The sequence below is a fragment of the Sturnus vulgaris genome, chromosome 4 (assembly GCF_052056855.1).
Source record: "Sturnus vulgaris isolate bStuVul1 chromosome 4, bStuVul1.hap1, whole genome shotgun sequence".
NCBI classification, from domain to species: Eukaryota; Metazoa; Chordata; class Aves; order Passeriformes; family Sturnidae; genus Sturnus; species Sturnus vulgaris.
Window position 1 is genome coordinate 6579430 of NC_142246.1, and position 26623 is coordinate 6606052.

General features: G+C 37.9%; 1 protein-coding gene across 8 annotated transcripts in view; it reads right to left on the reverse strand.

Annotated features, from left to right (window-relative positions):
* The window catches only part of CTBP1 (C-terminal binding protein 1), a 234332-nt gene that overhangs the window by 206242 nt on the left and 1467 nt on the right, over positions 1-26623 (reverse strand). For 2 of the 8 annotated variants that reach the window (XM_088163001.1, XM_088162999.1), the window contains exon 1: positions 23723-24200. The exons of 4 other annotated variants lie outside the window; for them this stretch is intronic. The gene's annotated coding sequence lies outside the window, so the exon portion shown is untranslated. Of the gene's footprint in view, positions 1-23722; positions 24201-26623 lie in introns of those variants that run through there. 2 more of the 8 variants (XM_088163006.1, XM_088163013.1) reach the window with 2 other exon arrangements.

A 26623-nucleotide genomic window follows, 5' to 3' on the forward strand; every position in this document is an offset into this window, starting at 1 on the left:
AAATACAAAATCAGAAAATTTTCAAGACTTTGAATCACTGACACCTCATCTTTTGTCCTATAAGACAGAAATAAGGTCACCAAAATAAGATGGATCATGCAAATGTCCCCAAAAGTAAGTGCTTGGCTATGATGCATCAAAATAAATCTTCTTCCCTGTAACTATGTGGGAAATACCATCCTGATGACTTGTTAGCTATTGCTACATTTTATGCTTCAAAGGCATTCATAAACTATTCAAAAAACCCTCATGTGGGAAAATGTAGCTGTTTTTTAGAACATTAATACTAGGTTCCTATCTATCTAAGTCAATTGATTTGATTCTTTACCAGCTATATAGATAAACACAAAAATAAACTATTTTGTGAACATTCTGCAGTTCCTCTGAGAGCAGCTGTTACTGTAAACATGTTTCGCTGGAGGCAAACTCTGTTCTTTCTCTTTTCATGTAATTCCTGCCTTCCTCTAATTTTCAAGGTTGCTTTAGTGGGAATAAAACAATAGGCAGCCAAGCCAGATAGCACTGTAGTTTAAGTTTTACAAAAATGTTTCCCCACACAGTAATATATATTTTATACACACTAATCTTCTTCCAGCTCCTGAGAATGCAAAGTTTGAGTCAATTCTTGGGTTTGTTGTGGGCTTTATTTCAGGGAAAGCTTTTGCAAACCATCACAAACTGCACCACTACAGTACTGAAGCTACTCAATACTAACATGCAGTTTTCTGCATGAGAAATCTGAATTACTGTATGAATTCTGCTTCAGTTACAGTTTAGTTCATATAAATACTTTATTATCAAAACAAAGAAGAGAAGATCTAGTTGATTTTTCTAAATTCCCCTAGAAAAATCAAGCAAAACACTTATACTGAAAGGGAACTGGTGCAAGAAGGAATGTAATATGGCAGAGATCTTACATACACACACTGATTATTTTAGCTTTTCCTAAGACTGGATGTGGCACTGGGTGCCATGGTTAAGTTGAGGTGTCAGGGCATGGGTTGGACTCCATGATCTTAAAGGTCTCTTCCAATTTAATGATTTTGTGATACAGAATCATCTCACACAGAAGCACAAAAACAGATGAGGGAGGTGTTTATGCACCACAAACATGGATGGACCACAGACACATCATGCTTAACCAGCCCCAATGCCAAAGACCACAAGAAGGACAAAGCCCCACACCTTGTGGCAGTCTCAGCTGGGAGGTGAGGGAGCAGGAGCTGCACCAAGGGGTCACACAGGTTATGAACTGGCTGCACCACTCAGCCCAAAAAGATTAAATCAGTGCTTTAGCTGGTGGCACATAATAAGCCAAGCAGTTATTAATGTCTGAAATGCTTTTCAGCAAACCAGAGGAAGAACCAGAATACATCTACAGCAAATCCAATACAGTATCAAGCTTGCAAAGGGGAGGATTGATATAATCTAGAGATTCAGCTCAAAGGAACCTTGATAAACCAGGGGGCTGGGCCAGCAGAAGGGTACCAATAAGAAGCAGAAAGTTGCACACCTGGACCACAGAGACCCCACACCTCAGTACAGGCTGGGAACAGAGTGCAGCCCTGCTGGAAAGGTCCTGAAAGAGTCAGCTCAGGGAAAAAACTATCACAGAGCCAAACTTAGCAGCAGAGAGAAGAAGAGAGCTCAAAAGCAAGTGCAGCTTGGGAAGCTCACACTGGTCTCAGACCTTTTCCTCAGGGCACAGGCAGTGCAGCAGTGGAATAAGTTGCCCATAAAGATAGAAGAAGCTGTATCCTGGGGATCTCCAAAATGAGGCTGACAAAGCCAGAGCTGGCACAAATTCACACTGTCAATAACTCTGCTCTGATGGGGAGACTGGACAAGATATCCAGCAGAAGTCCCTTAAACCCCCACAGGTTTGTGATTCTGATTCACAAGAACCTTTTACAAAAAATCTTCCATATCTGAAGACATTTTCCCTCAGCAAGGCTCTCTGTATTAGCCAAGAGAAGTCTATTTCACATCCAATTTATCTAGAGTAAGAGATTTTCTCATGCAAGCACAATCAACTTCTCCTAAAATTAAACTTGATAACTATTTCAAGTACTGTTATTGAGAAAAATGCCTCCAGATTTCAGCTGTTAAGTAACTGGTCTAACTAATCCAAACCAATATTGCTGTTGGGTGAAAGGAATGTCTGTGATAGCTGCTATGCCCAAGCGAAAAAAAAAAAAAAGGAGCTGCAAATTTTCCTCATCCTCCCCTAAAGCTTCTGTCTCTCAGGAATGTTCAGCATTAACTGAAAGGCTGACCTTAAGACTAATTGATTTATTGGCTCATGGCACAGCAAAATATCTCAGTCTCCTGAGGACAAACCTTGGCTGCAGGGTTGGGGTTTTTTCTTATTTTAGTATGTATCTGTCTGGTAGAAAAGACAAAATTAAGTCTTGGTCACAGTAGGCACCATTAACATCACATTTGTGACACTGGAGCCAATTTTAGGCTCAGGCTTCTTCAGGTGCTCATGTTCAAGCAAAGTCTCAACAACACTGATTCCAAGGTGTGTAATTCTATGTAAATAAAAATCTAGTCTCAGCTAGAACAGACTCTTCCATTATTTCATTGTGTGGGTTTTTCTGACCTGAAAATACATTCCCTTTTCATAGCCTCCACCATGCTACTATAAAGTTGGCTTAGTTTTTAAATATTTCACCCTTTTTCGCCCCACTTCTCCACTACACTGAACACAAATTATTAGTCTGCACTCTGAAGACTTCTGTAAAACTTCCCAATAACAACTACTGCCTCTCACTCAACAGAAAGGAATTAATTTCTGTTTTCCCAAACCTGTGAAGCCAGACTCTACCAAAACACCCATGGCATTGTCAAGCAAGCACCTCTGAGCCTTCTGCTGTGAGATGTCTCTCCCACACTTGGGACAAGCAACCCTTCAAACATCACCAGAGTCATACATAAGCCTGTTCATAACCCTGTACCAATTCAAACTCTGGAGTACCTCAAATGCCCAAGTAGGCACCCTCAGAGATCAACTATTAAAGCTCCACAAGAAAAAAGGCAGAGAAAGATTTAGCATCATCCACATTTTTAATACAGCATCCCAAAATGCTTTACTTCATCTGAAGGATTAAAACCCACACCTCTCACCTACCAAGTGTTCAGGGCAAAGCAAGTCTAGAATAGCCTGTCTTCTACCCATCATCTTACAACAGAGGCACAGCACAGGGGAGAATTCACAGCTGAAAGGGGTGGGACAGAAAGTACAAGAGATTATTCTGTAAGAAAAAAGGACATCCAGCTGAGGCAGAGACCTCAGGTCTGGTTATTTGCTTTTGAATTAATTTCAACATTTAGTAGAAAGCACTCAAGATATTTTTAAAAAAGGCAAATTTGTCAGTTCAACTTCCAAAGCAGATTATTCAAGATGATCATACTGTTAAAGGTAAGGAGACAATGTTTATTTCCCAGCTTCATGGCACACAAACAATTACTGCAAAACCAGCATTCCTTACTGCCTTATTCTCAGGCTACAGAAATATTTCTCATAAAAGTATCCCACTAAGCCAGTAAACAAATACATGTTGCCACCTGCTAGAAACAGGAAACAACTGTTCACAGCACAGTGTTCAGAGAGCAGTGCAAATCTGCTTGTGCCATGTGTAGAATCTGTAAACTGCTTGTCTAACTTGGCAAAGAGAATATTAGGGAAACTTTACAAGTCTCTACACTTGTTTATGATGAGACATTAATTTATATCATTCCTGATTAGATCCATGTGAATACTTTTGATCTATAAATAAGACTCCCTGTTGAACTACATGAAGCTAATTCAAAACAAGACATTCTTTTGCTGGAATGTGAGCAGCTGTGCAAAAAATAATTGGGATTGCTAGTCAAGGACTTCCATTTCAAAGTATTCCCCATGTAAATATATTTTTTGTTGTTCTACTCTACAATTCGTTATTGAATTTCTATTTAAAGTATGTTGTAATTCCTCGATGTCATTAAAGAGCTGAAGGCAGAGAACCTTTTTTCTCTTTGCAGGGGAGCCCACCAGTGCTCCAGCCTCTCACAAATTATCTGTTTTATCACAGCCAGGATCAGAGCACAGAGCAATAGAGTTTAAACTCACAGAACACAATTATAGAATAATCATCATATGACTATAAAGAGCTTGAAAAAATAAACTCTTAAATGTGCCCAATAGTGACCCTTGAAGCAGTTCTTAGTATTTTCTCTTGCATCAGGTCTTTGGATGTACTTCATACCTAGCTTATAATCTCACTTTTAACTTTCATTCCATTCCTGAAACTCAGCCATCTGTTATGCCTGAATTGCTGTATCAGTCTATCTGTTATGCTTTCCAGCAACATAAATTTCTTACATTGTCAAGTCTCAAGCATGAATTACAATTTCTCCAGCAAATAAAGTAAAAATTAAATTTAAACTCTCAGCATGATCAAACATCCTCCCACTGTCCAGATATGTGGGCTCTGAAAACACAGATTTGTCTTCAGAAGACTTTAGAAAAAACAGCATTGAGAATGAGCATTTGCTTTCCGTGGCTGTAATCCTCTCTTTATTACAATGTCCCTTGCTACTCTCCAGTTACACACCATTGAAAGTCAAGAGCTGAAATTAATTTTTCTTTAAACTTTGCGTTTAAACTTCCTGTTTGCCACAGAAAACGTGTTCACTCAGTTCTAAGTAGGAAGTTTCAACTTTTATTGATAGACTTGCAGTTGGTCAAAAATATTCTAGGTAGTTCAGCCCCCCAAAAAGCAGTTTAGGGTCACTTTTCAAAGCAGCAGCTGGATTTTCTCCTGAAAACTTCTTGTCCAGAGCACATTCAGAGGCTGGCAAAACATCTGGTTAGCAGCAATAGCTCTGATTATCTCTGACTGTCAAACTGCTGGAAATCCAAGGTCTGACACTTGCACATCAGCCAGGTCAGGGGATGAACATCCCAGGCAGTGGTTACAGCCTTGAGCTTTGTTCACCCCAAACAGAGAAGAGGCAGAAGCACTGGGTTTAAGAGCACGAGAATCAAAATGACATTGAGAGAACAGAAAACAGGGGCTAAAAGAATGAGAGTGAGCAAAAAATTTGACTGTGGTTTTACTCTCTCTCCTACTTAGTGTCACAGTTTTGTCATCAACTACAAAATCCTGAAAAACTTCTTAAGCTGATCTTTGGGAAGCAACCACGAGATAGCTCCCTGATAATGGAACTGCTAGTTAAAAATCACTTTATCACTGGTTATAGCAAAAATGTTTCGTTATATTAGTTCTAGTTTTATATTGGTTAATTTTTTCATAACTCTCATATTTAACAGCTATATATTAGGGAAATAAGGGAATTAAGTGTTTAAACACTCAAAAAACACTTAATATTCAACCAAAGAATCAGCAGTTATTTTCTCTAACTTATACTAAAATCAATGCAAAACTTACTGACTAGTAAAAAACCATGGTTACTACATGCATCTCAAATTCTTTTTTTAAGGCTGGTTCTCAGTGCCTGATCAATTACATTTTAGTGCACAGAAAATTTAATTGACACAATTAAATCAGATTAAATTAACATGATTAAGGGTGCAAAATCAGGCATATCAAAGTTAGGAAACACTAAAATTAGAAAGTAACATGCTCTGCATTTTTCTAAATAGGAAGAAACCTTATGAGAGAAATCCCATCTTATTCCTCAATAATTTATTTATTGTACACTACTCAAATCCTGCTCCCCAAAAAATGTGCTTTTCTGTGGCACTTTCAACGGTAATAGCTGAATAGTCATACATTCACTTATTTTCACAGAATATGTATTGTGAAGAAAGCATCTTTTACAATCTGCAAAATAATGAAACTAAGGCACAAGAGGGTTAAGTTTAGAGGTATTAAATGACTCAAATAACCAATATAAGATTGTTACACCTGACTTGTCAATGGGGACAATTCATACAGTCAAATATGCCAGCCCTTAAAGTACATCACACCATTCCAAAGGTATGGTCAGTCACAGGTGCTGAAAAGAAGGTAATCAAGTGTCTCCCTTCAATTCTCCCATACAAGAGAACTCATTCTTCACTTGTACAGTTCGGTATTTGACTATCCAGCAAGTCAACATATCCCAAAGAACAACAATAATACTAAGATAACCACAAAATTACTGACTTCTGCTGACTTAGTGAGCTAAACTCGTTTGGCAAGCAGGAGATTTGATGTGAAGGAAGTGAGGGCTTCAGGAGGGGGAATGGGATTTCCCCTCTTGGAGGCAATTTGTTGGATCAGGTTACACGTGGTACCCAAACGAATGACTGGCTCAGAAGCAGACTGCCAAAGCTGGCAACTACCCCAGAAAAAAAAAAAAAACAGCCATCACAAACCTTTCTAGCAGTGCAAGAGCAGAAGAAACATCTGTCTCGTTTCCCCAGAAAACAGCTTTTCTGATTTTAACTGATACCCACCCCTGCTGCATCCTAAGGAACGGATCTATCCAGGAAAAGTACCCACCTCCTGGAAACCATACACACTCCTAGTTTTGCAGCACAAGGTAAAAGAGCTCAAAAGCAATGACTTCTCTTACCATAGTTTTACACTGCCCCATCTCCAAACCAGAGTGCTGGGCTGCCACAAACAGGCTGCACAGAAATTGACACAAACAACAAGTGACACCTCCAGCACACTGAATCAAGCAGAAACTCCGTTGACAACAGAATATATAGATAAATAACAAAAGATGTCATCATAGTGAACAGCATATCCATTTACCACATTCTGAGGGCTTTACTCTGGAAACCTCACAAATTATTTTAGCATGCACTATGCATTCACTGAGCCCTCCAGCACCCTTTTTTTAATGGAAGGAATAAAAATTCTGTCACACGGACCATTACTGACAGTGCAAAGTTTCATATTTGCCATAGTAGCTCTGCCACATGGGCAGTGACAATGATGGACAGAGACTACCAAACAAACAGATATAAATTGTCTCTGGGCAACAAGAGCAGGCCTTAGGGCTTCACTCCATAAATACTCCCAGCTATGCTGATGCAACTGTTCACAGGAATGCACAGCACAACACAATGCTGAAATGTTTGCGTTTTTTTAATCAAAGAGAAAACAAACAATCAAACAAAAGACCACAAAAACCCCAACCACCTTTCAAGAAGTTTACGTCATTAGTAAAGTTAATACAGCCAAAAGGAATTAGACTTCAATAGAGGAGGAGGGAGGAAGGAACATCAAACTGTATTTTCACATATGACACGTCAGAACAGTGTTTCATTTCTCCTGCCACCATGTGTCTCATTTCCCCTGGTCTCAATTCAGCATCTGATCTTCACGTTGGGAATGGGAAGGGTTAAAGAACTGAATAATTCAATAGTCCAATTATTTTCATTTTCAACTCCTCTGTTCTTATTTTGACAGCAATGTCATTTTAATGGACTACAGGCTCATAGCCAGAACCTCTTTAACCGACTTTTTGAGGTTTCTATTTGAATGCCGTGATTATTTTCAGGTTTTGATGAAAACACTTGGGGCAAAATTCCAATAAACTAATAACCAGATAAAATTCCAAGTGCAATCTTCCCAAATTTCCAACAAGCATTGGAAAGCATGAATAACTGTTCTCCTTTTTCAAATGTTCCTCAGTTGGAGATACACTTCATTCTTCTCACCCTTTTCTGAGATGGAGAAAAACCTTCTCGATGCAATTCTCCAAAATATTGTCGAGATTGTTAATGTTACATGCAATTTCATTTTAATGTCAATTTTCAAGTTGTCTTTGTTTTTCATCTTTCCTTTATTTTTCTTTTTGCAACATCCCACACTAGTATAAAATTAACACTTGGCTAATGTATTTGATGGAATTGTTAGTCACAAACTGCATGTTCCAACAATATTAAAATGACATTAATGAGAAAATTGCAAAGCTTCTTTTTAAATTAAATTGAGCCTTTTTCATTTACTTTTTTTAAAATAGTAAATCCCTGACTGAGCTATATTACAAACAAAAATGTTTGTTTGAAACACTGTTTCCATCTCTTTGTTCCACTTTTGGTATTGCAAATCAGATCAGCTCCTATGCTCATGCCTGGGAAACAATAAACAGTATTCAAGTCTGTATAATTTTTGGCAGTTTGTTGTTGCTTTACTGGCTGTAATTAAAATAACGAGCAATCAAATAGTAACAAGTATTGTAAATAAAATAAATAGTGAAACACAAAACTTGTTAGCCAGCTTTTATAGAACTAAACACCCAAGTGCTTTTCATATACTCTAGGTATTTCCAGAAAGCAGCAAGTATACTGCAAAGTTTCACAAGCTGGTTTGTTTAATTTCTCCATCCTGGTTGTGCTGAGTTGACTCTAAGCAACTCTCCCCCAAGACCCTAGTGAAAGATCAAAAAATCCTACAATTGTATTTCTCATTTTCAAATACCTGAAATTTATTTTCTTCATACCTTTTTAGCAAAAAATGTGTAATCCTCATATAGAAGTGTCACCGTTGTAAATATTTCAAAGTGAGAGAAAAGTTCAAGACAAATTAAAGCATTTTGTTAGCTTCCTCCTTTCCCCTCGTCTTTAAAAACAACTAATTCTTAAGGGCTTCTAGTGGCAAATACTCACACACTATAAATACTTAAAACTACAAAAATGTTCTAGGATATGATTTAAAATACTGCAAATTTACTCAAAAACACCATTAAAATGTATTTATTAAAAAGTATTTTCAAACTTGAATTTAAAGCACTTGGGAATTAGACAAATTTTAACTGCAGAAAGCAAAACTTCATAAACTTTTCTGAGAATCAGCATACTTGTCCCTGCAACTTTCCTGTATCAACATACACACTGAGAATGAAAAACAAGGAATGCAGATTTATGAGTAATGCTAGTAACACAATGAGATACTCATTATTTTAAATTACAATCTGCAAGCACATTTACAAAAGTCTGTACATTCCTTTCCAACTTTTCTAGAATAAATGTAAAACCATATAAGCTATAATTTAAGATTTAGGTACTACATAGCTATTCTTTGTTAATTTTTAGTATACTGGAGAGGTTCAGCATAAAAAGTAACAGAAAAAGCAAAGTGAACAACAGAGTAATACCACCTATCTATGGTGGTTAAAGTTAATATCAATTCTTTCTACAGGGGATATTTTCAGAAATCATTCTGATAGCCAAACGCGACTCTTATGTGAGTCCAACTACTTCCAAAATAGCATGTGAGTTTCTGCATAGATAGATATACTGTTACTTACCTGTTTTATTTTCTAAATATTTTAATAAACATCACAAATTTACTACTACAGCACAGAGCCATTTTCTGGAACAGGTCTGAAAGCAATGTATAGCATAGCAGAGAGGGCTCAATGAGAACTCCATTTTCAAGCAACAGGACCACTCAAGGCAATCTAGAGAACAATGGGACTCGCTCACCCTCAACAGAATACAAGGTTAAGAGCCCAGATTCACTTCTGAACTTGACCAGACTTTTCCAGAAAGGAACCCACATGATTCTAGGGGAAGATACCAGATATTCCACTAATTTATTTTTATAGTTTCTTGGCTAAGTGGTTCCACCTGTTTCAATATCCAGAAGCATACTTTCTTCTACAGGCATTTGAAAGTAAGAAGGGGGAGGAAAGAGAGAAGCTTTAGCAGCGTCTGTGGGCATAAATCAGGTTTAAATTAGGAACAACCAAACAAATGGCAGTCCTTGCCAGACTAACATGGCACATTCCAACAGCCTTGCTCTTGATTTCAGAACCACATGAAGCACTGCCATGTTTTTTCCATGGGCTGGTTCAGCAGCACAAAGCAGACAGTTCTTAAATCATCCAAAAGGAAGTTTCAAGAACTTGACACTGAGAAACAGGGAGACAAAAAGAAACAGGTTTGAAAGTATAAAAAAAAAAATCAGTTCTATGGTAAGGCTCAAGAATTTAGCTGTCAATCAGCCATTGAAAACAGTCTGGGAAACAGACTTCTTAAACCTTTGGATTAATGAACAGTTCCAATTGCACTGTCTAACAACATTTAAGTATTTCCACATCAAAAGTTTGATTTTTTTTTCCCCTTAAAATAGCAAGGGAATGCAGGTTCATGCAGACACTACTAAAACAAGTCAGCTGTAAAAGAAAAAAAAATTAAGGTCCTTTGAGTAAAAATTTGCAGCAGATAAAACCTTAAATAAAAAAATACAGTCATTAGTGGTGTGTGTCCTAATAAAAATTCATTTGACCAATTTCATCATACTATTTCTCCAGGTGAAACTCTCAAGATCCAGATTAATTAAATCTCACTAAACACTCTGGCCATGAGAATAAAAGTAAAGTTACTGTTTCTCCAGCATAACTTTGAATTGTCTGGCCAGACATATGAGATAGCAAAAAATATTCCACAAGCATTAAAACTGTAGACAGAATTGCCCTTAAGGACAAACACATAAATCTAATCATCAAATTTCTGGGCACAGGTTTCAGGTGGAACAGTAAATACACCATTCTCCTCAAGAGGCTCATTAGGTTCACTCATTGGTGTGACTAAGCCCATGCTGGGAGGACATGAAGGTTTTCTCATTAAATCTCTCATCTTTGGAGGGATGGGAGGGAGAAGGGGGGGTCTCCAGAAGTGGCTCCATGAAGGGATGAAAACAATGAGAGTGGAGCCTGACCCATGCAGCCCAATTCCCACCCACCTGTCCTGGAAATTCAGCATCTAAATCAGTGCCTGGGCAGAAGGAGAAGGTCTGCAAATGCTGAGCTTCCACTGCCCAGGCAGCAATTGCACAATAACACAACAGTAGGTCAAACAGCTCTGGAAATCAAGAAGAAAATTCTATAAAAACTCTACTTTCTGATAAAACAACTTATTTCATGTGGAAGTATGGACCATAATAAACTCCCAAATGCTTCAGCAATATAGTCATGAATAAACCCATGAGGGCTGAATAAGCATTTACACAAATGCACTCAGAGAGTTCATGAAATAGGAGGCCACGCCAAATTAAAAACAAACAAACAAAAAAACAACCACAGGACAAAAATATTCCAGAGCTCATCTCATATCTTTAAAGCCAAACTGTAAAATAGGGAAAGCTGGCAGGTTCTGAAGAGAGATTTTTTTGAGAAGGGATGAAAACCAAAACACAACTCATTGACTGGTGCTCCCAACCAGCTGCCTACACGTGTCCTTGCACACACTAGGAAGTATTAAAGAACACTTTAATTAAATGGACAGCTTGAATCTTTAACTGATAGCTCACAGCACTTCCAGCTTCACACTGGAATTTGGTTAAATATTGTATTCATGGCCAACAGTTGACTGCCCCAGAAAACATATGCCAAAAACCAAAACATGCTGACAGAGTTATATATGTTCATTAAAAAGCACAATTAAAAAAAAAAAAAGTGAGAGGTACTAAAACTTCTCATAAAAAGCACAATTAAAAAAAAAAAAAAGTGAGAGGTACTAAAACTTCTCATAGTTGTGCTGTTCTATTCTTAGGTTCATTGAAAAAGTAACTGGAAGAGAGAGCTCAAGAGGTCCCTTGGCCTGTTCCTTTCCCAAGCCCAGATCATCTTCCCTCAATCCACAGTTGTCTAAACAGGAGATTAAGGTCTCAGGTAACAGAGACTGTGTAGGATTTCCAGGCAGAGGACCCCAGAGCTTCTGTACCATTATGCTTTAAAAAAAAAAAAATTCTTCTGCTCAGATGGTAATAAAGTTCAGCCTGCCTGACTCTCTCATGCTTTGATCTAAGTTCAGTATTTCTTGTACTCTCCCACCATGTCTCTACAAATACTTCTTGCACACCTAAAAGCTGTTACATCGACCTTCAGTAACCTTCTCTTCAGATTAAACTTTAATTACGTCTTTTATTCCTCCTTCCAAGTCGGGTTTTCCAAGACTGAAGTCTACACGACAATTTAATACAATCTAAAAATTAATGTAATTTAGTAGAATTTCGTATCTTGCAATGAAATCTGGTGTAAAATGAAGTACTGTTAAAGAAATAAACAAAACATCTTGAAAGAATCCTAGAACAGCCTCACATCAAACAAACATTTTAAAAAGCTGAATGTGAGAAGTTAAAGGGTTTCTTTGATCTCAATATTTTAGCCAACCTCAGTATCACTACAGGTAAAGTAATACATCACAATTTCATTAGTAACTTTCACAGATAAAATAATGAGAAAACTGACAAACCAGATGCTTTTTCTCATACAAGTATCACACTGGCACATACTTTCTTATTGGATTGTTTGCCTTCCTTTTCCTACAGTTCTCATATTGATGGCAAACAAATACCTATGAACAGTTTTGTCATCACCTCTACTGCTCCAGGACCACAACACATGACTGGTGTGCAGCTCACACATCCCTCTCATGGCTGTATCAGTTTATGTCACTTCAGAGAAAGGCATTTCTATAATTACACATTCATTTCTGTCTCAATATTAAACATGCTATATTACAAAAACATCTGACCCAAATAAAAGCTGAAAGCAGCTGTTGTTTTTCCAAGATAATTCTTCCAGCAGCCCATCACTAGAGAACTAGAAAAGAATCACAAAGCTTCTTTAGAGCAAAAGTGAAATTTAATTTTTTTTTATTATTTCCATACTTTAGGTCTTCAACATTGAAAATCCAGTCTCTATATAACATTATTGCCTGTTCTAGCTCAGAAAAGGACATTTTGTCAAACAGACTTTTATCAAAAACAACTTGTCTTAACACTTTTGCTGATTTCTCACCAATATTCATATTTTCGGGCACTACAGATAATTTCAGAATCCAACAAAGAGAAAAAAACAGAAGTAACAAACAAAAAAATCTAGTACACAAACCAAAAAGGAATACAAAGGAATCCCAAAGGCTTTACCTTAATTTTGTCCTGGTAATCACTTGGCCCTACCATGACTTACACCACATTTCTGTACCCAAGATTTTCCCCTAGTGATTCCAATGGAAGTGGAAGGAGGAAACCATGTCCAGCTTGAAGAGGAACAAGGCATTATGATTTGTTTTAGTGCCCAACAGATGTTAACAAGGTTTTATATTGCTTTATATATAGGGCTTTGTTGTGCTGTAAACCTAAGACACAAGACAGAGGTGGTGGTTATTGCCTTGCCTTTCAGGTCTGCGTCATTTTTGTAGCTCATCAACCATAATCCAAATCCATTAAAGCCACATCAAACTATCAGAAGGCTGCAAACACTGGATAAATGTGAGTATCACCTTAACCTATGACTTGATCAGCATCAGATACAACAATATGACAAACTGAATCTAGAGCAATAAAAGTTGCTATGTCATCTTTAAATCACACATTTTCTTTCTGCTGTCTTGAAGTATGGAGATCTATAACTCATAAAAGCAGCAACCACTTCACCCAGGAGACACAGCCCTGAGATATCAGAGTCTTGTTTTAACACAAATTTCTGGAACACCCGAGGGTTCATCTGAATTTTTTTTTCAGTGACCAAAGAAGAATCTAAGCATTTCCAGCATCAATTCCTCCCCAAAAAGCATACTTCCCCCACAGAAATGTACCTCTGCCTAAGGTGCATGCCTACAACCAACCATCTTCCTGAAAATTATCTGGAATTAGAACTAAATATAACAGCTGTTTAAATGTTATAAAATCACGTGTGAGCCTTATCCCCCAAAACCAGGTAGAGGAGGGAACAAATTCTCTTTCTCCTGCACTCATTCAAATACTTGAAGTAGAAAGTTGTTTAATAATCTGAATATCACAGCATAATTCTTAACCTGACTCTCAAGGATGCACAAGCTCACAACGAAGGTGCCACACTTTGAAACACAGAGAACTGAAAACTGACAGCACTCCTCTTTTGCTTTATTGTGTTCACATATGAAGTATATTATAGAGTTAACAAAGATCCTCATGTTCAGTCTTCTTTCTATCACATCACTCCACACATATTCCCCAATCCCAAATGAAGAATATAAAAAAACCCCAAAACATTTGAGTCAACACCAGTTTTTTTAAAACACCTAATTATGACACACCTGTTATAACATCTCATATTACATGACCATGTCTAAAATGCTTTATGACATTATTGATCTTATAATACATGCATCTCCAAACAGCCTACATCAGGAAGTCTTTCTGTGCTTAGAAAAACAGTACCCTGTGACATACAATGCCTTGAGTTTGGAAAGCAAAAATAAGCAAATACAAATTATTAGTAGTTCATTCCAAATCTTGCAATAGCAAATCCCCAGTCAAAAAGAACAGTAAAATGGAATCATGCCTACTTTAAAAAACAGCAGCCACAAAAATAAGGTGGCAATTTCACACTCCCTCTTGCACTGTAATCTAAGTGACTCTATCATATCCTCCCCAGGTAAGGGATTTACAAGGTATCAAAGAACCATCACTAATAAGGGAAAAGCAATGCAAAAAATGAATAGGGAAGGCTTCTCAGTGGAGAGGATGTGGGCTGCATCAACTCTTGCCATTTGAATGCATGATTTTATTTCCAGGCTCAGTGAATTTTCTGCTCTGCTTGAATAGGTGTTAGGTCTTGGCAAACAATCCATCCCCACACCACAAGGAAAGGAGAAGATGAAGACTGTAAATTTTACAGTAAATTTTAAGCACTAAGTGCAGCGATCCCAGGTCTTTTATCTAGAAAATAGGAAAGGTCATATATACATGATCAGGTGACTACAGAACTTGCTGTAGGACACTTTTTTGCTCTGAAGGAGAAAAAATCCATTGCAGCTTCCACTTTGAGCAGGATACAGAGACATTGATGAGTCTGAGCCTTCTTTCTCATCAGTATGACAAAAACAATGGTAGGTATTTTTGAGACCACCGTCTCTTATCACCTTACCTGTAACCTCTTAGTCCCTCAGAGCCCACAAAAGCCTTTGACCACAACCAGCTCAGCACATCACTGCCATTTTACTGTTTGTTCAAGTGTCACCATCATTCATCAGCATCACAGATCAGGCTTGCAGAGAACTTTCTGTTCACTCTCACAGTTCCTTAACTACTGCTTCAGTGAATCCATCTTGTGTTTCCTATTTCATGCTCTGACACTCCTCAGCTTTTTTTTTTTCCCCTTACACTGACACAGTGTCCAATAGAAAGCTGGTCTATAACTTGGTTTAATAAGGCACTATAACCAGGCTGGGTAGACTAATCTCTCACAGAGTTCTACCACACATTTCTGAAAACAGAAAACTTTCAAGACCCGTTTTTTTTTAATTGTACCAGAACCTCTGCAAACTCAAACAATGGAAGCTTTTGGCTTGTCAATTCAAATTTCAGATTCTTGTTGGATCTGGGTTCTTTACCCACACAAGAACTGCAGCAGGAATTCCCCTGATGTTTGTTTAGCATAACCTTCCCAATTACTTCAGAGTCAGTGTTGAAGAGGGAAAACTCATCACAGAGTGTGCTTTGGGACGTGCGACTGCCAATTGCCAAGGATGTTTGTCTTGGACAATGTAAAATACTTTTGGTTGAATGTCATGTTATTTCTTTTAGTAGCATAACTAAACAGTGACAGGGTGTTTGTTTATTCTGCTGGCAAGCTGCACCCATAAAGCTTAAGAGATGCACTGCATTTGACAAGAAAATACTGCTGGAAACCACCTTCTTTGATACATCACTGTTTTGTTAAAACCCCATATAGACGCATTTTGTATAGACACCATTACTCATAATGGTTTTATGAAAGAACAATATTCTTCCTTAGAGAATCAGCACACACATAATAAAAGACAATTTCTTTGTTACTGCATAGTGACAGCTAATGTGCCAGTACTTTATTTCATTTAAAATTTGAACAGAATTTAGTTTTAATTTAATCTCGAGTTAACTGTCCTATCCAGAGGTAGGCATCAATGCTGAACAACTAAAAAAATATAATGCTGAATTACAATCTGCTGCCTTATCTTGCTTTTTATGAGACCCATTTTTATTGTCAGTCTTGACATCAATGTGAACACCAATTTTAAAAAATACTGAACTGCACTGCAAACTGTGTAAAACTTTCATGGCACTGCAACCAATACATAGGATTATTTTAACAAGTAGCTGGGCATAACACTATTTCTAAATTAAAATTTTACTGCAGTCTCCCAAGCTGATGAAATAGGTAACATTTTTGCTATCAAAGTGCTGCAAGTCAAAGCTGGAACTCTACAAATACCTCTCAAAAATCACATTAAAATTATCTGATCCTTTTAATACCTAGTGTTTACATCACCTTTCATTTCAAGGCTCTAAAACACATGCAAAGACTGGTAATAACAAAAAAAAAACCTAAGAGAAAAACACTGGATAGTTCTTTACTGTAGGCAAACTTCTCAGGATGATGGGGCAAATTTATATCTGCACTACATATTTTTAGCCATTTTGCAGCTAATAGGCTTCTTCAGATGTTTTTACTGCATAGTCAATGGTTACTGTTTGCAACAATAGTGACTGTCATTTTTAATTAGCATTGGGTAACAGCCTACTAACATAAAAGACTTTCTATAGGTTACAATAAATAACCACAGACTCATAAAAAGCCCTCAGAGCAGCTTCAAGTATACACTGGTTTCCTGGACTGCCACACACACACAATAATTTCTTCTAGAACTACACAAACTTGGTCACTGCAAACTATGACCAATTTTATGCCAATTACGAATTTAGGAAAGATGACTGAAACTGCAGTGAGCACACTCTTAGAAATTACTGCCTGCATCCCTAAAAAAACCCCATTGTGAACCTTAGTGATGAGAAAGATCATAGAATCATTCAATATCCTGAGCTGGAAGAGACCCACAAAGATCATCGAAGTGCAAAACTGGATGGTAAATGTTAACATGTTTTAATTTAATTGCAATTACAATTTAAAGCCAAGTGATTAAATTAAGACAACACCTTTCAGGATAGAAAGTCATCCCAACCTGAAAGTAACAGTTGAGACTACACAAAAGCCCTCACTTTTTATAACACAAAGCCATTAAATGTATCACGAATGTGAACTTTAAGAAGGAGTTGGAATATTGTCACCAGGTATTAAAAAAAGTTACTGTTCCAGGTGCAGATCACTTCTTATCAAACATTAATTTCCAATTATGACATTGTTAGAATTCCCTGTAAATAGCATTATGGAAATGGCTGTCAACCAGAGAAGTGGCTTCCCAAAATTTACTCCAGTCCAGCTGAGGATATTGCTCCCAAAACATACATCAGAAATGCATAGCATGGTGCCCTGTACATTTCAGCCTTACCTTCCAATTGTCAGAATGTCATCATCTTTTCTCAAAACACTAGAAAATATTTTGTACTCTATGTCCTTTCATATAATTTGAGGTACTCCAGCTGACAATACTCTGACTCATCAATATTATGCAGACGGAAATTGCCCACAAAATCAAAGCACCGGGATAGAACAGAGCTGGCAAGGAGTTGTTTATTGAGGCAGAAGCAATCATAAACACACTGAGGAACTTCCCAGACTGTACTCATAATTCTCATTAGAACATGCTGCCCATAGGTTAGGAGAAGGGTCAATTTAGCATTTTATCCTGCAGACCTCTACAGAAAACACTCACATCTTCAGGCTTGCTATTAGACTGTCCCTCTCTCCCAAGAGGGATCTGAACAACCACAAGCTACAAACCAACTCAAGACCAGACTGCTGTGCCTTTCCTTATCCAATTCTGACATTGCTCCAGCTAGAAACACATCCAAAGGAACAGAAAATCTTACTGGCATTTCCAAGAAACCTGTTACTAGCAGGCAGAGAAACTGCCAATGGGCTCTAAATCAGAAAAAGAAAGTTATGTATATGCATTTAGAGCACATTACTGCAAGACAAAACACTATCAATCAACTACAAACACTGAAAGAAACAATGCAGAACAGAGGTAAAGATGTAGTCAAATACAGAACAAAATCAAATGCTAACATACAAAACTTTAAATGGCATTAAAGACTGCTGGAAATATCTGCCATACTTATATGTGCATCTACTAACTTTGGTGTGCAATGCTAATTAGAAACTTGAAACTATCTATTCCTTCAACTTGTGCACTCTACTGATAACTTCTTGTCCTCGCTAGGTTTATACTGCTGCCCACAGACATAGCAGGAGCAGGCAATCCTTTCTGTACAAGCTTTTAGCATTTCCACAGGGTTAGGTTCTCCCTTAATTAGGTGGGTAGAGATGCTCAAATTAAAAGCAATGTGACATAGATTTAATTAAGTCTCATTCAAATTAAGTAGCAGTAAGGTGCAGAAACCTTGACATACAGCCAGGATGCAAGTGTGTTGATTTAGATATAGTTTTATAAGGATCAGAAAAGTTACATTTTTAATTACTCCAACAGGGATGAACATATCTTGTTTTTGACATCTTAACTAGTCTACCAACAAAGGGCTAAAAGTAATACACTCTATCCCAAATAGATTAAATTATTTTATCTGCTTAACTTTTAAGGTCCAACGACTCTACAACAATCTTTACCTTATTTAAGCTGACTTCCCAGGAGGTAAAAATCTGCAAAATCCATTTCCTATCCCACAGTCATAGAGTAAAATGGGAAATGGCAATTGATTCTCTAGAGAATCCTTCCCAGATACTTTGACCTTAAAAGTAAACAGGATCTTTTCTTTCATTTCTGTGCCAACATTTGAGGAAACACATCAACCTGTGCACAACAATGTAAATGCAACATCATATCTCTTTTCCTGCTTCTCACAGTCTCAGCTCCACTGGTCACCTCTCAACTCAAGTTGATACCATGGACCTTTTTTTTGTATCTATTTGTACTAGAGGGCCTGAGGAATGATATAGTAACTGCATTAGATCAAATTCACATCACTTACGTGATCTGTCAGAAAAAAGTCAGAGTGACTATCACCCCCTGATACCACTCCCTCACTGCAGAGATGAAGGATGAAAGAAGAGAGGATCTTAGAATAATATATTCTTTAAATGACAACTTCTAAGTATTTTTAAGTATAGCATTTTTTTATCTCTACTTGTCTGTCACAGCTCAGCATAAACAAAGCACCAGAAAAGATACACATACATTTTACAGTTCAAAAGAAGATATGAGAAAATGTCACACCATACTCTTTCCGGAGGCATATCAGTAAGCAAAGCAGGGAATTTATGAAAGATCTACAAAAAACAAAAAGGCATGCAAAAGCTCTCAAACCATCACTATTTCCTTGCAAAACACTGGGACTATATTCCAGTTCACACAGGAATTACCAGATCACAACATTACCCCAGGTTAATTTTCCTCTACAAAACCCAGACACAGATACCTGAGAAAGGTAGAGAAATACTTCAAGAACACAATGTAAGTTAGAATGATTTCCACAGAAACACCACCTGATCTTTACTGTTCTAAAGGGAAACTCGTGTAGCTGCTGCTCAAAGATTTACCAAGATAATGAATGACATAATTTACAAGACAAATCATACACTCAGTTTCTCAAAGCTACAAGAATCCTTATCCACACACACACACTTCTTACTCAGAAATATAAACAGAAGCTGTTTGGATACAAAAGCTTTTATTTATTCTATTTTTTATGTGCTAAGACATATTCCAGGCACTCTGTACTCAGAAAATACCATTGTATGAACAAATTTTACAAACTAAGCCATATTGCCTTATTCTCCAGATGAAGAAAAATAGTACTTTCAAATGGAATCCCGTTGGAAAAACTGGTTTTTAATATTAGAGTTCTTTTTAGAATAAAACCTTGTCTTTTAAACAGAAAATTAAAAGTATCGTTTTAAAAGTGTTAGGGGTTATTTCAATTATATCAAAAAAACACCCAAAACCCCAAACCAAACCACACCAAGTGATCATTTTCAGTAACAAAACACTGACTCTGCTGTCTGCAAAGACAAAAATATGAGTAGATAACTGAAGCAGGGTCACACATGAAGGAAACTGTGAAAACATAAGGTGCAACTTGTACTTCAAACTATGATTTCCTAAATTTTGTCATCAAGTCTTATATGTAAATGCTCTTCTCTGGCAATTGATTAAACTGATCAGATTTGGCAAGTCACAAATGATAAGCCTTATTGGGACCTGGGATGAATAATTTGTACAGGCTGACAGTCTACTTGAACTCTTTCTATACTATCTCACCATTTTCAGCATTAAACTACCCCCATATACTCTATACTGCACCTGAAACCAATTTACATGACTTCATACAATGTGCAAAGGGAGCAAGAATCATCTCTCAAATACCTGAGAGCACTTCAAACTTCACATCCCAATGGAGAATTTCCATGACTGTTCTCAAAAGGCACAATGTAAATATTGCAATGTTTAGTGCTGAAAACCCTTAATCACTTCAGCAGACCCAGTGACTTCAGTGGAATTACTCAGCTCTCTAATATTTTAATTATTTTTAATGTTTTAGGACTTTTGATGCAAGTATGCCAGTATCCACCATATGTGCTGCTGTAAGACAAAATATTGCTTATCTCAAAATTTCATCAGTAGATATTGAAGGAATTACCATTACACTTGTTTTGTAGATGGAAAACAGAAAGGTGAATTGACCTGCCTTAATCCAACAGCAAAGAAAGAAAAACACAATTTCTTCCAAATCCACTATTCCTATCCGTTAGGTTATACAACATCCTGTGCCTGAAATATCAAGTAGATTGCTCTTAAATATAATACATCCTAATAAAAGAGGATGATAAAACAATTTCCAAACACACTGAAAAGGAAATGAATTGTTACACATCAATAGCTACATCTAAGTTTTGCTCCAGATATGGAAGCTTTCTGCTTCAATCTAAAATAGCTATCTCTATATAAATTAAAATTTTCCTCTGAAATAATAATCCATTATTAATGCAATAACAATGTACCATTCCATAAATGTCAACTCCAACATGAAGAAAAAGCTAAATATTGTCCACTGATAGCAGCAATTCAATTAGTTTTCTTCCTCTTCCTCCTTATTAGCACAGAATACAATTAGTGAACTTTTAATATCTTTGAAGAAATGACAATTTAAAAATAAAAATCAGTAAAATGTGTTGATCATTCCTATTGTGAATACAATCTTAACAAATGTGAATTTCACTGTTGTTGGGTCTGGTTTTTATGATTTGGCCTGAAGTCTAGAAGCATACATTCCATCCACGGGTTTAACCCACGTTGTTGCACAGTGATAGTGAGCCCAGTCTCCTGAACAGGTACCCTCTTAGAGCAGCTGATAAGGGAAACTGTGAGACTGTGACCCACAAAAATCTCAAAGTATTTTCCAGCAAATCCACAAGCACCTTAAAACTCGTAACACCACGTGTCTAGGCTATGCTCAACTACCAGTTCCCCTGCAAACCTCTCATAAAACAAGTGTTTTACAACCTCAGTGGAGGCAGGGAGGAGGGGAAACCCAAAACTTCACAGTATTTTATTAAAGATGTGTCTAATGCATTGCCAAAACCCCAATGCACTTTAGCATCTATTACTAGAAAGTTGAACACACCTCATGTCCCCCAGATGTCTCTGCACTCTCATAGTAAATGTACTTTCCACTATTACAGGGAAATGGTCCCTCTATGCTGGAAATTGAACCTGACCTCTCCCCTTTCTGTTTCCTAAGCTTTCAAATCGCTAATCACTAATTAGCATCTCTGGTGGCTCCCTCGGAACCCCAGAGTTTTATGTGCAAGCATGACAATCCTTCCCATACCCTTTGGAGCTGATCAGCATAATCTGAAGTTCTTCCCTGAGAAGCTCAGGATAACACTGAAGCCTCTCAACTCAAGGAAAATCAGAAACATGGTCCAAGTCTCTCTGGCTGCAGTCCAAACTCCCCCAATATTTACCAGCTAGAACACCAAGCTCTGATTTTATTTCCTACTTCCTATGACCACCATTTTTGAAGTTTAAAAAAATCCTAAACACATATCATACACATGCTTAAAAATAGGAATGCGAAGCAATCCAAATAAATCAATATTGCTTCATTCTGCAAAACCCTAGAATGAATTCATTCAGAATAGCAGACTTTACCTGATTTTATGCTGTCGCTTGGCAATGTGAAAATCTATGCTGGGTTCTTCTTTTGTTTTGTTGGAGTAGAAGAATCATTTTAATATGGAGAGGATTGATTTTGTTCCTGTATGCATGAGCTGCTGTTGATACTCCGAACCAGAAAGATTCCTTTCTAGAATTATCATCAATATATATTACAAGAGAGTGTTTACTTCCACCCTGCCTCTCTTTTAAAAGCCTACACAGTGTTAATTCCCAGAGCAAGGCTACAGGTCTCCTGCTCAAAATTTCTCTTTAGATTTTCTAATCCTTTTCTCCTTAATCTCCATTATACGAAAAGAAATCCACATATGCATGGTCTGTGGGAAGCTAAGTAACTTTACCTCTCACCATAGTTACCACATCTGATTTAACCACTGGCTCCGGACATTGAATCATTGTCCTTTAAGATTTCAGATTTTATTTGTGTATGCCTCGATACATTCATCAAACATAAAATTCTGCAACCAGACTGATTTTAATAGCATTAGTAGACAATTACATTTCAATTTATGCGACTGTAAGATAACATACCATCCACCTCTGCTATTTCTGTACTGTGTGTACTGCTGTTTTCCGGGATCTCAGAAGCAAAAATGTTGAAATGTGTTACTATGACCGTTATTGACAAGGTTTTCTGTCTAATCCCGTTCTTTGAATGATTCTGAAACAACGTTACATTCAGATTTTCATCAGTGTGCTCAACTATTCTATTAGACTTTTTTGTTTCTCATGGTAACCAATATTATTTGACTTAACGGAAGCTGTTCAAATATTTAAAGGCACTCCGAGATGGCAGGAGTTTCTCTAGGAGCATACATGTTGTGCCACAGATATTCCTTTCCTTGCTCTTTTGGATTCCCCCCCCTTCTCTTCCCCATCTTCAAAAACAGTAGCAAACGAATGAGAATCTCGACCTGCCACACTGCACCGCGAACGTGCTCACTTCATCTGTTTATGTAAATATTCAAGTTACAATGGGCACATTTCGAAACCACAAGCTCGGTAGGTAAAACAGATGCTTCTTACGTTCCTTCATATGCACTGAATCCCTCTGCCAGAATCGCCAGGCGCAACGCAAGAACTCAAGTATAAACATCTGCAACACCTCTCTGTTTTGTTAACATTCTTTCACACGTTTTCTTGCTAACTCCAAAAAGGCTCGATGGTGTAAAAAAAAAAAGAGAGAGGGGGAATAAAAAAACAACAAAACCAGCAAGAAACACTGAAATTGGAAACATCTGCGAGATAGCTACGGAAAACGGAATGAAACATGAATAAACAAAAACATGGCGAAAGTGGCCTGGGGTTGTTACACTGTCAGATCATTTTTCCAAGCCCAACATCAAGGCTTTTGTTACAACCAAAGCGGTCATTTGCATGGAGAACCAACAGGGTTTCTTCTCCTTCGGCGTCTCCCGGCCGTAGCACACACACACACACACAGACAGACACAGACACACGGACGGACAGACAGACAGACAGCCAGCGGCGGTCTCCGAGCCCCAGCCTCCCCCGGCACACAAACACCGCGGCCGAACGCGCTCCCGGCCCCGCCGCGGAGCCCCCGCGCTCCGCACACCCAGCGCTTGCTCCCCCGCCGAGACGCGATTTAGGCATTAAAAAAAAAAAAAAAAAAAATACGAGACGAACCTTTGGAGAGCTGCCCCAGCCGGAGTTCTCTCCCCTCTCCCTTCTGCTCTGCTGTTGCTGACAAGATCAGGCTGAGATTAACAAGTCCATGCTACTCTGCCAACCTCGCTCCTCCGGCGGCTGCACACACGCCGGGGGCTCGCAATAATACCAAACTTTCGGAAAGTTAAAAATGGAATGGGTTGGAGGAATGTAAAGCACAATGGCAGGGAAGCAGAAAACACTGCCTGGACAATTATTGCAGCAGCACGCAGGGCACTGCTCTGTAGTCAAGGCTGTGTCAGCACTTTCTTTCTAAACCCCCCCATTTTCAGGGGGCTGTAACACAGAAAGAGAAAAAAAAAAAAAGAAAAAAATGCTTTTGGTCAAAAATATTGCAGGTAAACCCCCTTCCCTTGGTATTTTAAATCACCCATTTAGACCATTCAGAAAGTTACAGGAGTCTGTGCACTTCGTCAGGCAGTCCCACATGCCTTTTTTTATGCAAATCCAAGTCCTTTTTTTTAAAGTGAGGTTTCACAAGAATTTGACCTACATTGTGAATGCCCCCCCTCCTTTTCTTTTAAATAAAAGCAATATAAAACATACGTTAACATCGAAACCCGGTTTGCATAAACATGAGATAATTTCTAAGTAAGTTCTACACACACAGCGCCTGAAAGGTATCAGATTGGTACCAGATAGATGAAAATGCTCCCACAGACGATCCAGCATAGCCTCTACTGAGGTCTCAACCCCAATTCATTATGGTAACTTGGCAACCCAAACTGCTGAGGGCATCTGCATTTTCCCCAGATAAGGAAAGGGTCCTTATAATCATGTTAAAATAAGGAAACAAAGCGTTTTATGCGTATTTACTACTTTACAGCTACACTCTAAACTGTGGAACATCAGGGCAATCGCTGCTGCTGTTGTTATCCGCCAGGTTTTGGTCGTGGGGGCTTTTTCTTTTGTCTGTTTGTTGGGTTTTTACTCTTGGCAATTTCCTCTCAGATACAGAAATAAAACTTTGCCAGCCTTTTTACACAAGCCAGATACACTAAGACACTTTTCAGTTATGCTTAAAGTTACAATAACAAAATGAAGAAAATAACTCCAAACCACGAGCTATACAGTCGTATTACTACCTTCTTTTAAAGTAAAATTACGTCTTTATTGTAAAAACTGTGCAGCAGCCTAAGCCTGCTGGGCAAGAAAACCAAAGCACAAGTCTTGACTGATATGGAATAGCCAAGACAACGTGGAGAATCCATTATAATGGACAATACCACCACACCCACCCGCTCGGAGGAAGGGAACTCCACTGAACAGTGGGGCAACCTGTGAACCAGCACAGGCCTTCACACTCCTGCCTTAGGCCAGTCTGGTCTGCAAATACGAGACACGATGGTGACACACCCACTCACTTCTGCCACCTTGGCACTGGGTTACAATGGCCACGGAGAGGAAAGAGAAGCAAGCGGGGTAAAATCTCAATCCACAGCAGTTTTCTTCAGTGTATGAAAGCAGAGGCTGAGGATTCTGCTCTGCTCCACCAAATAACACACAGAGTGTTTATGTTCTTGAAAGACACATAATTTTCATGCAGTGTTTAATGGCAGACAGATGTTATTCTCTGATCATTAATCTGGAGCAAAGCGGAAGGCTACTGGAAACAAATGAGTGAAGTTCTCCTAAAGGTTTGGAGTATTCTGTGCACAGTGCTCAAGTTAAACTAATTGCTAATTCACATTATAAGACACTGAACGAGGACAAACATTATGATTCAACTGGACAATACCAAGAAACACAAAATGGAAGCTGATTTTTCATCTTCCTTTTATGACACCAGGGGACAAGGAAAAAATATAGATGATATAGTACAAAACTTCTTAGTAGATCCAACTTCATACATCCTATTGATGAATAAAGGGGTAAGATTTATAAGAACTCTAAAAGCAAAGGTATATAGGCAATTAAACTAAATTTAATTAAATTAAGACTCGGCTTTATAAGTTTGTATGGTAGGTTAAGCAGAAGACATATATTAACCTAATATTAAAGAAAAAAGTACAACCTTTGTATATTAATAACCATACCCAGGAATAACAATAGCCATAAATATATTGTTTAATTTAGCAGGAAACTACAGGTTTTAACAACTTCAAAAGATCATTAGCTTAGTTCTCATCCCCCCATTTATCACACCAACATTTACACTATAAATCAACAGCTGCAGCCTAAAGCTGAAAACATGCCAGAAATATGCATAGGTTGTATCAATATTTGCACATAGAGCCCTGAACATAAATTAGTTGACACTCAACACTTCAAGCTTCCTCCCTGAAGTTGCAATATTTAAAGGTTAAAGATTAGACATGCTCCCTCTTGTGTTAAACTAAGAATACACGAATACATGCTGTTTTCTCTGACATGATGGTTGCTTGGCCATCTGTTCCATTAAGCAACCCCTTTAGCTCTGGCTACTAATGTCTGCCAAAGCTTCACCAATAACCCTCCAGTTTGAAGACAGATACAGTTTGAGCACATAACCTGTATCCACAGAGTATCCATGTTACATTAAACTAGCTCCTGTACTATCAGAAAGGACCATTAAGAGATTACAAATAAACAAAACCTGTTGCAAATAAGCGTCTTGGACAAATACATACATGACTCGATCAATTACATGGCAAGTCACACTTCTTCAGTCCCTATAAGCATCACAGAGTTAAGGTATGCCAGGTTCAAGCTGCTCAGTACCATTAATCATGGGGAATACTGAAGAGCAAATTTCCTTCTAAATATTAGCTTACAGGATATTTAAGACAGACAGGAAGAACAGGAATATTTTACAATGCCACATAATTATGTTTGCAGATACAGCAACAATTGAGCAAAGTTTTCGATCCTCCACCCAAG